The sequence below is a fragment of the Macrotis lagotis genome, chromosome X (assembly GCF_037893015.1).
Source record: "Macrotis lagotis isolate mMagLag1 chromosome X, bilby.v1.9.chrom.fasta, whole genome shotgun sequence".
Classification (NCBI taxonomy): domain Eukaryota; kingdom Metazoa; phylum Chordata; class Mammalia; order Peramelemorphia; family Peramelidae; genus Macrotis; species Macrotis lagotis.
This window is the reverse complement of record NC_133666.1, coordinates 154,155,732-154,168,520: the sequence shown is the minus strand read 5'-3', so window position 1 is coordinate 154,168,520 and position 12,789 is coordinate 154,155,732. Positions and strand designations below refer to the sequence as shown.

The window sequence follows — 12,789 nt, the reverse complement described above, 5'->3', positions numbered from 1 at the left end:
TTTTCATTGTTTTCTCTTTCTTTGATGCTCTTTGATTACTAGCTATTCTTGATGCATGATAGTCTTTTGTATGACTAGCATTTGATGAGGAAGAGCTAAAATGGGTTAGTGTACTCTATGATTCCACTGTAATAGTCCAAAAGAGAGGTAATGAGGACCAGCCAAGGATTGTATGAGTAGAGAGAAGTGGGTATATGAAAGAGATATGATAAAGGAAGAAGTGACAAGATTTGGCAACAGATTGGATATATATGGTTTGAGATTGAGAGAGGAATTGAAGATGACACTGAGGTTGTGAACCTGGCTGGTTTATAGTACCTGCAATAAAGAGAGTGAACTTCAGAAGAGGATGGAATTTGGGGATTAAAATGAATTCTGTTTCAGATAAATTGTGCTTTAGTTGCCTATGAAGTTCAGTTCTAAATGTCCAAAAGGCAGTTTGTGATACAAGACTGAAGTTTAGGAGAGATGTTAATACTGAATATATAGGTCTGCATATTGCATACAGAGAATTTGGAACCTGATAAAATCACCAAGTGGAATAATATAGAAAGAGAAAAGAAGAGAACCTTGGATAAAATCATGGAGGTCACCAACAGTTGGTAGAAGGATCAAGGAACTAATTTTTTAAGGATGCAGTAATCATATAGGTAGCAGAAAGGGTGCATTAAGGAGATTACAGAGAGGAGATGGGGAGATTAAGATTAAAGAGAGCAGAGATGGTAGAGAATTCAATCAGCTGGAAAATGGAATGGTATGGTGTCAAATATATATATATATATATATGTATGTATATATACATATATATGTATACACACACACAAACACACATACAGGGGGAGGGTAACTTTGGAGGGAATAGTGGGAGATATCTGAGTTAATGCATAATGAGGAAGGAGGAAAAGAAAGAGGTACTGGTAAATGACCTCAGTTTAGTTCCTTGTTTGAAAGGGTAGGGGATTGGGGGGTGGGGTATTGTGCTGTATGTAGAAGGTTTGAGGAAGGATAAAAAAGTTTGGATTAGTCTCTATGGCAAATGAAAGAGAGAAGAGATTGTTGTTTTTTGTATTCAGCTGTGTCCAACTCTTTGTGATACTATTTGGTATTTTCTTGAAAAAGATACTATTTACTTCTCCAGGTCATTTTACCAATGATGAAATAGAGACAAATGGGGTTAAGTGACCTGCCCAAATAGTAAGTATCTGAGGTCAAATTTGAACTGAGGTCTTCCTGACTTCAGGGCTGGCACTCCATTGCACCACCTAGCTGCCAGATAAGTATTTAGGGAGATGTAAAAGAATTGCCTTATTGTATCATCTAACAAATTTGAGGTATTCAAGTCAACATGTGTTTTTGTTTTTTTTTTTTTTGAGAGATCACTCAGATTCAGCAGTCTGGGAACCCATCTGCCTTTTCCACTAGCTAGACTACTTGTGGGTCTGGCACAGCTCTACTTTTACTCTACAAAACTCTGGGCCAGATGCCAGGTCATATCTATCCATGATATCCACAAATGACATTTTTATATGTTAGGCAGGCTCATAAGTATATGTGTGACACAAATATCTCAATAGAAATTAGGTAGCAAGTGATAGTAGAGATTACTACAAAATGCAGTGTCTCAGGGCCAGGAGAAAAAAAGTCCAACTTATTTTCCTCATTAGAAGGGTTCAGGATCTCATATTCCTCCTTCTCTTCTCATCCTCTTCTTTTTTCTCTCTCCTTTCTGAGAGTCTGTGATATTATCCAAGGCAAGAGTTCTTACCCTTGGGTAAATTTTTTTTAAATAACTATTTCAAATAGTTGATTTTCTATGTAGTTCAATTTATTTTGTCTTATGCATTTTGAAAATATGATTTTGAGAAGGGATTCATAGACTTCACAAGACTTCTAAAGGGATCCAACACAGAAAAAATATTTAGAGCTTCCTAGTCCAGAGGTATATGACCAAGCAATTGAATGTGGAAAAATGGGTCATATTCTATCCTCCATATTATTTTCCTGATTATTATTTTCCAATATGCCCCAACTTTGTTTCCTCCCACTGCTGTACAAACTTCCAACTTCTCCATTTATGTGCTAGGGAATATGAGGAGCAACTGAGTATACTGAGAAAGACTCAAAAATTTATCCAACCTGAGAAATTGTGACTTGTAAACCTATATCATGTTTGAAGGAACTCCAGGAATATCTTAATTTTATTTTTACTGAAACATTTTCCCTCTATTTATTAATAGGTGAATCACTTCATCTCTCTAAGTCTCAATTTTCTCTTCTGTAAAATGACCTGATGATCTTAAAAAGTCCCTTACATGTCTACATCATATAATTCTATGATCCCCTGATAGGACAAACCTCAATGATGATGTTGTTCATATACTTAAGTAACAAGCATATCATGTAGGTCAATGAATTGGATGAACAAAGTAGAATAAAGGTAGCATAATTGCTTCATAAATTGAAATTTGTTTCCTGGGAATTTTACATTGGAAAGATCACCTGAGATAATTTACAAAATATCTTTTATTGGTATTCTTCCTTCCCTTCCTCCCTCCTTTCTTTTTCATTCCTTCCAACTCTTTCACTTTGAATAGTTATCCCTGACAACAAATAAATACAGCAAAGAAAAATTATGTTGAACTCATCTTAGTAATTCACTTAGTAATTCACACCTTGTTCTGCATGTAGAGCCTACCACTACTCTGCTAGAGGCAGGAGACTTGGCTCCCCATGAGTCTTTTCAAGTCCTGAATGATGACTGTATTGATCAGAGTTCTGAAATTTCAAAATAATTTTCCTTTTGTTATTGTAGTCACTATTCTCTCAGTTTTGCTTAATTCCTTTTGAATCAACTAGAAGTTGGAGTTGAACACTTAAGGAATGGGAGTTGCAAGGAAAAGGAGAATCAAAGGAAATCTTTTCTTCAGAGACAGGAGAAATGGTAAAGATGGCATGTCCATCAATATCCAAACACTACAACAAAATAATCACAAAGTTGAAACTTTATCTGACTCACTGGCTCACTTAAAGAGTGATCTGTCTACCCATAATTTGCTATTTCCCTTAATATACCTACTTGTTATAATAAGGGACATGGTGATGTTATCTCTTCTCCAATCTCCATCTTTTGCATCATTGCTGCTTGGCTAGCTGGTATCACCATCATTGGGAATTTCCTACCCTTTTTAGCTCTTGTTTATTTTCTCCCAGTACTTTTGTAGGAAATTTGTCATCAGATAGAGAAACTAAATTTTCTTGCATTCTGAGGGATTGCACAAAAGCAGAGAAGCACCCAAAGAAAGGAAAAGTAAGAAAATAAATTTATAAAATGAACCCAAGACCAATTTTAATAAAAGGAAAAAAGGATTATTTAATCATGCAACCATTATGTTCTAAGCCCTTTACAACTACATAACAACTCTATAAGGAAGGTCCTATTACTGCTCCCATTTTACAATTTAAAAAATTGGAAGTAAAGTGACTTGCCAAGAGTTGCACACCTAGCAAGCGTCTGAGGCTGGATTTGAACTCTTCTTCCTGACTTTAGTCACAGTAATTTATCCACTGTAACACCTAACCACCACTAATAAAAATTGTATTTTTAATTTTTTTGTAATTTCTTTTTTCTTTTATTTAAATTAAGAATTCTAGTATTAACCAAAATTGTATAAGATATCTTTTTCTATAGACATTTTTATAGTTGGACTTCTTTGATAAAAGATGGATTTATACTTCAAAAGTTTGTGACTCACTTGCCATCAGTAAAGAAAAGAGCATCCAGGAGCAGAGAAATGTGTTCTTCCTTATTTACTTACCATCAACATTACAGTATAAAGAAAGAAAAAAAAACAAAAATTATAGGATATTAGAGGTGAAAGAGACATCAGGGACATCCTGAGTTCTCTCATTACTCTGAAGTTGAGACTTCACAAATTAGGCAGTTTTCATAGAGAGCAAACTTCTATGTTAGATAAATATTGACATGCTGGAAAGTTCAAAATCATTAGTTTTACTCCTTACACACTAAAGTATGAATGTGGAAGATAACTTGGGATTTTGGTGAAAACAGTGTTTGGGAACTACTGATATATTTCTAATGAAGATCTCTTCATGAAGCGCATCACTTCCATACTTCATGAATTTCATTCTTTCGATCAACAGTTAGTGTCTTATTTTCTTAAAGAGAACCAAAGTGATATCACTATGTTGGAAACAAGGTACAGTGTGTCCAACTGTTGCTAATCAGGCCAATATGAGTTTGAAATGTTCTACCACAAGTTAAGTACAAATAGTCCATATGATCATTTGGAGTGGAATTATCTCTAAATTTGTGCATCTCACATTTCTTTTTAGTTTCTTTTAGTCAATAATCATTTATTAAAAACTTATTATATGCTAGTTATTTGGCTATTGGTTGTCAGTTCTATCTGCTGTAAGATTTGAACATCTTTTTTCCAAAGGATCAAAAATTTAAAGGTTGAAGGAATCTAGAGTTAGTCTTCTACTACATTTTATAAAAAAAACAAAACTTAAGAGAACTTCCAGTGGCTTAACTTGGAATCAAAAAAGAGATCCTTTGGTTCTAAATCCATCATTTTCCAATCGACATCTTCAGGAAGTATTCATTGTAACAATCAGACAGGTTATTCAAGTGACTAGTGACTCTCTGATCCTGCAACCGATAAAAGCTTTATTAACTCTTTCAGGATACTATCATAATAACGATGTGATGCCCTATTAAGAACCTAACTGAAAAGACTTAAAATATCTAAATTCCAAAAAGCTAAAATTTGCCCTCAGGTCCAATGCATCTGACACAGATATATAACTAAGCTGAAAATTTTGGTAAAACAAAACTTTGAAAAGATCATCAAATTAGTTAGCACACATGAAAATGATATGTGACTAATTATCACCAGAAATTATGCCAAGATTTGTCTAAATTAGTAATGTAATTGAAGTCCGCTGTCATTCTGTATTTAAACTAATATGGATACACCATACATGTATTACTGATCATTTGGACCTCTACTGAAAAGCTTGGATATTCTTATTCTGACTCATCTTCCCAGCAAGCAAATTAGACTAAAGGGAAATTCAGCTTGTTAAGGGATGGGTGCCAGCAGCTGTTTTGTGAACTGTCCCACTTATCAGAAACCTTGGTTCTTCCTGGAAAGTGACTTATTATAGTAAATTTCTCTCTGCATATTTTAAATGGTGGTTTTTCTGAGGAAAACAGGAAGTATATGATAAGGTAAGAGCCAGAGCTGATTAAGCAGTTCTAAGTTCCAGGGAAAGCAGACTAGAGATGGGTATTGGAAAGTTCACTAATAGTATGATCAATGGCAGGGGCAATTTTGTTCCTGTTCTTTGAAACACACACACACACACAATACCCAAACACACACAAAACAACAACAACATATCAGAGATGGAAGATTGGGATTTCAAAGTAAGAAATTTAGTTACCTGGCTGCTTTCCAACCTGAATGTTAAATAGCCTAATCTGAAGGTAGAGATACTCTTAATTTTTTCCATAAGAAGGTCAGACTCTTTTTTTTAGGCTTTCTTTTATTGCAAGGCAATGAGGTTAAGTGGCTTGACCAAGGCCACACAGCTAGGTAATTATTAAGTGTCTGAGACTGGATTTGAACTCAGGTATTCCTGACTCCAGGGCTGGTGCTCTATCCACTGTACCACTTAGCTGCCCCAGAAAGTCAGACTCTTAATGAGATTGCACATATTTTTATGCCTCCTATTCCCACTGGAAAAAAAAATTTTTAAATCCTTTAAATAAAGAGGTACAGTCAAGCAAAACAAAATCTTGCATTTGCCATGTTTAAAAACTATTTGTTTCAGGGGTGGCTAGGTGGCACAGTGGATAAAGCACCGACCCTGGAGTCAGGAGTACCTGATTTCAAATCTTGCCTCAGACACTTAATAATTACCTAGCTGTGTGGCCTTGGGCAAGCCACTTGACCCCATTTGCCTTGGAAAAAAACTTTTAAAAAACTATTTGTTTTATCTTATATTGATCCTGTCAAGGAATGGGTAGCTTGCTTCATCATCAGTTCTCTACAATCACTGTTTAGCATTGCAGGGGTCTTGAATCCTTCAATCTTTCAAAGTTGTCTCCATTCACAATGTTGTTATTTTATCACTTGTTCTCTCATAGTTTTTTCTTACCAAAACTGAAGCTTAGTATCAATGACTGTCCAGAGGTCACATGGATAATAAATGTCGGTCAAAACTAGGTTCTCTGTCCTGGATATTTTTCTCTTTTCTTTCAACAGTCTCTTACTTGGTGACCTCATCTCCTACTATGCATTCATTTACTTTGTGTATACAGATGATTCTCAGATACTTTCTTTCTCCTAAACTCCTGCCTGTTGGACATTTTGAACTATATGGCCTGTGAGAAACTCAAGCTCAGCATATCCCAAACACAAGTCATTATCCTCTTCCACTTCCTCAAGTGAACCCCTCTTCTCAACTTCTCTGTTACAGTTAAGGGCACCACTATCTTTCCAGCTGCCTCCAAGACATCCTTGACTATTCATTTGCACTCCACATATCCAGCTACTTGTCAAATATTGTTCTTCTCTCCACAACATCTCTCCCATATAATCTATTCCTATCCATTCACAGTTACAATTCCAATTCAGGTCATTATCATCTTTCCCTTGAGTTTGTTATAGCAACCTCCTATTAGGCTTGAGGGAAATTCCAGATATGACTTCTTATCTCAAGTCTTTACCCATTCTAATCCATCCAGGACAAATGATTTTCCTAAAGTATATGTCTAGTTGTCATATCCTTCATACCTCTATTCAAGAATTAGTGATTACTCTGGAATTTAAATTTCTTCATAATTTGGCTCTTCCTGTCAAAACTTCTTTCTTATCATGGTCCTGCCCACATGATGCTCCAAGTTCTGTCCCCATACCTTTGTACTGGCTATTCCCAGTCTACTCTTTCACTCCTCACTTCTACCTCTTAGGATACTTGCTTTCATTCAAGACTCAGCTCATTTATGAGTTTTCCACAAGGCTCTTACTTCTCCTAGACACTAGTGAATCTCTTTCTGGTACCATATTTATTTTGTATATGTTATTTATACATACATATTAAACCTCATTATATTATTTATTTCTATCACTACCCCAATTGGAAAGTAAGCTCTTCTGTTGGCAGGAACTGTTTTCACTCTTGCTTTTTGTATCCCCAGTATTTGAACAGTGTCTGGCACACTGTAAGAGCTTAATAAATGTTCATTGATTGATTGACTCCAGATTTAGAGTCTTTCCATTACAACATGTTTTAATCAAAGAATATGAGTGTAGATGAAAACAATGAAATTACTTGTTATTGGGCAGGTATGTAGTTAAGATAACAAGGAGAGAGTAGTTTTGGGTAATGGTAAGAAATAAGTGTGACCACTCCCATGGATGGCCAGGATGTAATGAAGATCAAGAAGAGTTAAAGGAATTGAATGACTGAAAAGCAGGTGCCAGGAGGGTCATCACCACATATACTGAAGTCACCAAGTATAAGAGTTCAGGGTTGGAGTGGAGAGAAAGAATATCATTACTTAGGTCACTAAGAAATGTGGGTGAGTCTGACAGATAACACAATGAAAACAATAATATTAACTAACTTTTATATAATGGTTACTGTGTGCCAAGTCCTATAGAAATGCTTTACAATTATTATCTCATTTGATCCTTACAACAACCCAGGGAGGTAGGTACTATTATCTGCATTTTAAAAATGAGGAAACAGAGGCAAGCAGAGGTTAAGTGACTTTACCAGGGTCACTCAGTAATTATCTGAAGTTACAGAGGTTGAATTTGAATTTAGGTTTTCTCACTCCTGACCTGTACCACCCAGAGTAATGTAATTAGATGATAAGACTTACAAAGGAAAGCTTGAGTTCTGAGTACATGATAGAATTAACAAGAAATGTGATGTTCAATAGAGAAAACTAGGTTTCAGGTAATGTTGAAAGTGGGAGAAGAGGTTAGCGATAAAGAAGTTTAAAAAATATTTATTTTACCAAATATTTATTGATTCTTCCTTAACTGCCTCCCCAATGGAAAACAGTTAAACACACACACACACACACACACACACACACACACACACACACACACACACACAAACACACAGGAGAGAGAGAGAGAGAGAGAGAGAGAGAGAGAGCTCAACAAATTAAAAAAGACTGGAATAACAAATTTCCACACTGGTCACTAGGAAGTACTTGTCTTATTCCAGACTTAAGTATATTGACTCTCTGATAAGAGTTGAATAGCACGATACACCTTCAATCCTTTCGACTCATGATTTATAATAGCACTAATCAGCATTCTAATTTCAAAATTTTTTTCTCCAATTATATTGTCAATGAACAAGTTGTTCTCTTAGTTTTAACAAATTCACTCTGGATCATATTATAGAGAACCCCCAAGTTTCTTTTAAAACTGCTCATTTCATAATTTATTATGAAATAATTCATTATTTTCATATACCACCACCTCTAGTTTCCATTTCTGGGCAACAAAACAATTTCTATAAATATTTTTTGTACATTTGGTATGTTTTTCCTTTAATATCTCTTTGAGAATAGGCCTAGTAGGGGTATAGCTAGGTCAAAATGTATGCAGTTTAGTAACTTTAGGGGCATGTTGCTTTCTAGATGGTCTAGGTTAATTCATATCTGTATCAAAAATGCATTAATGTGACCCTTTGTTATTTTTCTCCTCATTTGCCATCTTTGTAAATCTGATAGAGGTGAGTAGAATTCAAATTGCTTTAATTTGAATTTCCCTGATTATTAGTGATTTGGAGAAATTTTTTCATGTACTTATTGATAATCCTTCCTTAATCCCCACTCCACTGAAAGAAATGGAAAAGAAAAACAAATTCCTTATAGCAAGTATTCATAAACAAGTAAAAATATATCTCCATATAGACTATAGAGAAACACCCTAAATCCATCAACTCATTGTCTGAAGTGACTAATGTATTTTGTCACCAATCCTCTGGATACTTGAATAATTATTGTAGTGTTCATAGTTCTTACAGTTTTCAAAGTTATTTGTCTTTAAAGCTTTGATGTTGTTATTGTACAAATTATTCTTGCAGAAGGATGAATGTTGAAAATTATTTTTGCATGTAATTTGAAAATAAATAAATAAATAAATAAATGAATGAATGAATGAATGAATAAAGAAAGAAAGAAAGAAAACAAAAAAAGAAAAAGGAACATTTTACCTATGAAGCACTTCAAAATTTTATAAGAAATGGTTAAGTTATATTGAAGGATCATGCACAATACTAGAACTGTGTCAAGATTTACTCTTGAGTCAATGGAGATGACATTTCTTAGTTAAAGTTATCATTAATGTCAGGGGAAGGCAACTAGTTTCATTAGTTTTTAGGGGAAAGCATCTAGTTTCTCTGTTCTGATGCAAACAGTATGCATAAGAATTAAACTCAATAAATAGCAATATTAATTTCCTAAGCAGCAGGAATAACATTTTGATTGTTTATATTTTTTGCCTAAAGTTTAATATTATAGAATTCATTTGCAATAATTCTGAATATTGGAAGTAGAATTTTTTAGTATCTATAACACATATAAGCACAGATAGCTATATTGCAGATATAAAATATGAAGGTCTTTCTAATTAATAAACCTTATTTTTTTCTCAACTTGCTGAGAATTTAAGTGCTTGGATTGCCTGTAAATGGAAGAACAACTCTCTTCAAACACTGGGCCTAGATTATTTAATTTATTTTGAAATGGAAAATGAGCTTCGAGGATTCTTTATTTTACCTATATAATATTATACATATTTTTTGCTATTTTTGTCTACATTAAGCTGGTTCATGCTAATTCACAGGAAAAAACAGTGGGAATAAATGTTATACAGACAATAAGTTAAGATAAAAATCAGATAAGTTAAGATAAAAATGGGGATGCCATAGACAGAATTTATGAAACGTCACTTCCAACTTCCAGTTGACTATATGATAACTAAGAAATGATGGATATGGGTGATAGCAGTCCAATCAGGTGAATATTGACGATTTTTTATATAAACCTAGATATATTTATTATGTATGCTATTGAAAGTCACATAATAGCTTTCTCGGACTCAAAACTATTTCTCTATTTCCCCTTTAATTTCTTTGTGCTAGCCAGGCCTCGTGATGGTCAATCAAAGGCAGCAGAACTTCGATTAGCATCTTCTTACACTCTCTAGTGAGCATAGCTCCACTTGTACAATCCTGTTTTACCTGCTTGAGTTTGTCATCATCTCCCCAAAAGAGGGTGACCTACATGAAAAACATATCATCAGTACCATAGTTGCCTCTGAACTGTCTCTGTTCCTCTAAGATATCTTTACCTCCATAAAATGCATTTTTTGGTCTTGTTCTTTATCTGTTGGCTGTGTCAGTGAGGAAGATGAAAGAATTGGGGATACTGGCACTCATTCCAGTCTGGGATCTCTGCAGAGCTAGGAAGAAGATTGAATGAAGTAAGACTGGTTGGGATAGCCAGTCTTTGGGGACATATTTCTTGTCATTTTAAAATAAGAATCCAGAGGTATGAAACATAAAGTAAGACACTGAATATCTGTCTTGTTAAAAATCTGTGGAAATGAGTTGCTAAAGGATGGAGCAGCTTGGAAAACTAATCTTTCCTCTGTAATCACTGTCAATGAAGCCAAAGATGACTTTTATTTGATTAAATGTGACATAACCCCACGTATAATAGGTCAAAAATATTAAAATTTTATTTATGTCAAAAGTGTTGGCCATAATAAAATTTCCATTTTCTATTGAATAACCATATATTTGTTCATATTAACTCTTTCTAGAGGTATTTTTCTTTTTTTTTTCAGGTTTTTATGAAAGGCAAATGGGGTTAAGTGGCTTGCCCAAGGCCACACAGCTAGGTAATTATTAAGTGTTTGAGGTCAGATTTCAACTCAGGTACTCCTGACTCCAGGACCAGTGCTCTATCCACTGTGCCACCTAGCCATCCCTCTAGAGGTATTTTTCATCATTCATCATCCACTTTGTGAAAATAAACAGGGTAAGATAATCTACATGTGTTGCTTTAGAAAAGTGACCTCAGACTATATAAGATAGAATGACTTCTTATTTTCTTGTGCATCAAGAATGTTGCTCATGTCCCAGTGAGAAAAAAAGATGTTATTTTTCTCCTATGGTTTTCTCAATATACTCTATTAGTGCTCTATCAGTCATGCCATTTCTAAACTGAACTGTAAGCTTATAGCCAATGTCTCTGCCATGGCTTATCTGCACAGTCCTAAGATCCTCTACAAAATCCTCTTCACCTTCAGTGATTCCAGGCTTCTTGCTATTGTCAGGTCTGAATTTTGGGAGAGGGGAATTGGCATTATAATCCTATTCTGTCACTTCTTTGAAATTTTTTAGGAGCAATAATTGATTCACAGTAGAATCAATTTCATCCTTTGGTGTCTTTCCTGCTTTTAATGATTGGACCATTGCTCCTTGCACTGTTATGCTTTTGAACAGCTCCAGTGGAAAGGAAGGATATACTTCACCATTCAGAACTTTTTTCCATTTTCCACAGTTTAGATTTCTGAAATTAAAATGCTTTAGCATAATATAGAGTCTCCTCAGAAATTTAGAAGAACAAAATAGTAGCTCAGTCCCTCTTAACTTTAGGTCACAGCACTACTGCCCCCACCAGCTTTAATGACAATGGCTTGAGGCATGCAGTGACTGGTTAGTGCAAATTTTTTCTTTTTTTTCTTTTTTCCAGTTACATGCAAGGATAGTTTTCAATATTTTCCTCCTTTTGCAAGCTTTTGAATTCTGCACTTTTCTACCACCCTCCCTTCTCTTGCACCTCCCCTAGGTAGTAAAAAAAATCTGGTATAGGTTATACATGTACAATCATGTTTAATATATTTTCATATTAGGCATGTTGTGAAAGAAGAATTAGAACTAAGGGGGAATAAAGATAATGTAAGAGAAAGAAACACTTTAAAAAGAAGTTTTAGAAAGTTGCTCTCCATTCAGAATCTATAGCTTTATCTCTGGATAGCATTGGATGGCATTTTCCAATACAAGTTTCTCAGTATTGTTCTTTATCATCGAACTATTGAGAAGAGTTGCATCCATCATAGTTGATCATCTCACAGTGTTGCTGCTAATGTGTGCAGTGGTCTCCTGGTTCTTCTCACTTCACTCAGCACAAGTTCATGCAAGCCTTTCTAGGCATTTCTACTGTCCAATCATTTCTTACAGAATAATAGTACTTCATAACATTCATGTGCCATAACTTCTTTAACCATTCAACATGGCTAATGACAAGCATTCCCTCAATTTCCAATTCTTTACCACTACAAAAAGAGCTGCTATAAATATTTTTAATGAAAGATTTTATTTATTTTGAGTTTTACAAATTTACCCCCAATCCTGCTTCCCTCCCCCTGCCAACCACAGAAGGTAGTCTGTTAGTCTTTACTTTGTTTCCATGGTATGCATTGATCTAAGTTGAATGTGGTGAGAGAGAAATAATATTCTTAAGGAAGAAAAATAAAGTATAAGACATAATCAGATAATTTTTTTCTCAATTGAAGGTAATAGTCCTTGGTCTTTGTTCAAACTCCACAACTCTTTTGCAAGATACAGATGGTATTCTCCATCACAGATAGCCCCAAATTATCCCTGATTGGTGCACTGATGGAATGAGCAAATCCATCAAGAATGATCACTCCCCTATTG

At 34.7% G+C, this 12,789-nt stretch overlaps 1 pseudogene; it reads right to left on the bottom strand.

Annotated features, from left to right (window-relative positions):
• Positions 1-10,185: 10,185 nt before the first annotated feature.
• Positions 10,186-10,872, bottom strand: LOC141498864 (tryptophan--tRNA ligase, cytoplasmic pseudogene; annotated as a pseudogene).
• Between the last annotated feature and the right edge of the window lie 1,917 nt (positions 10,873-12,789).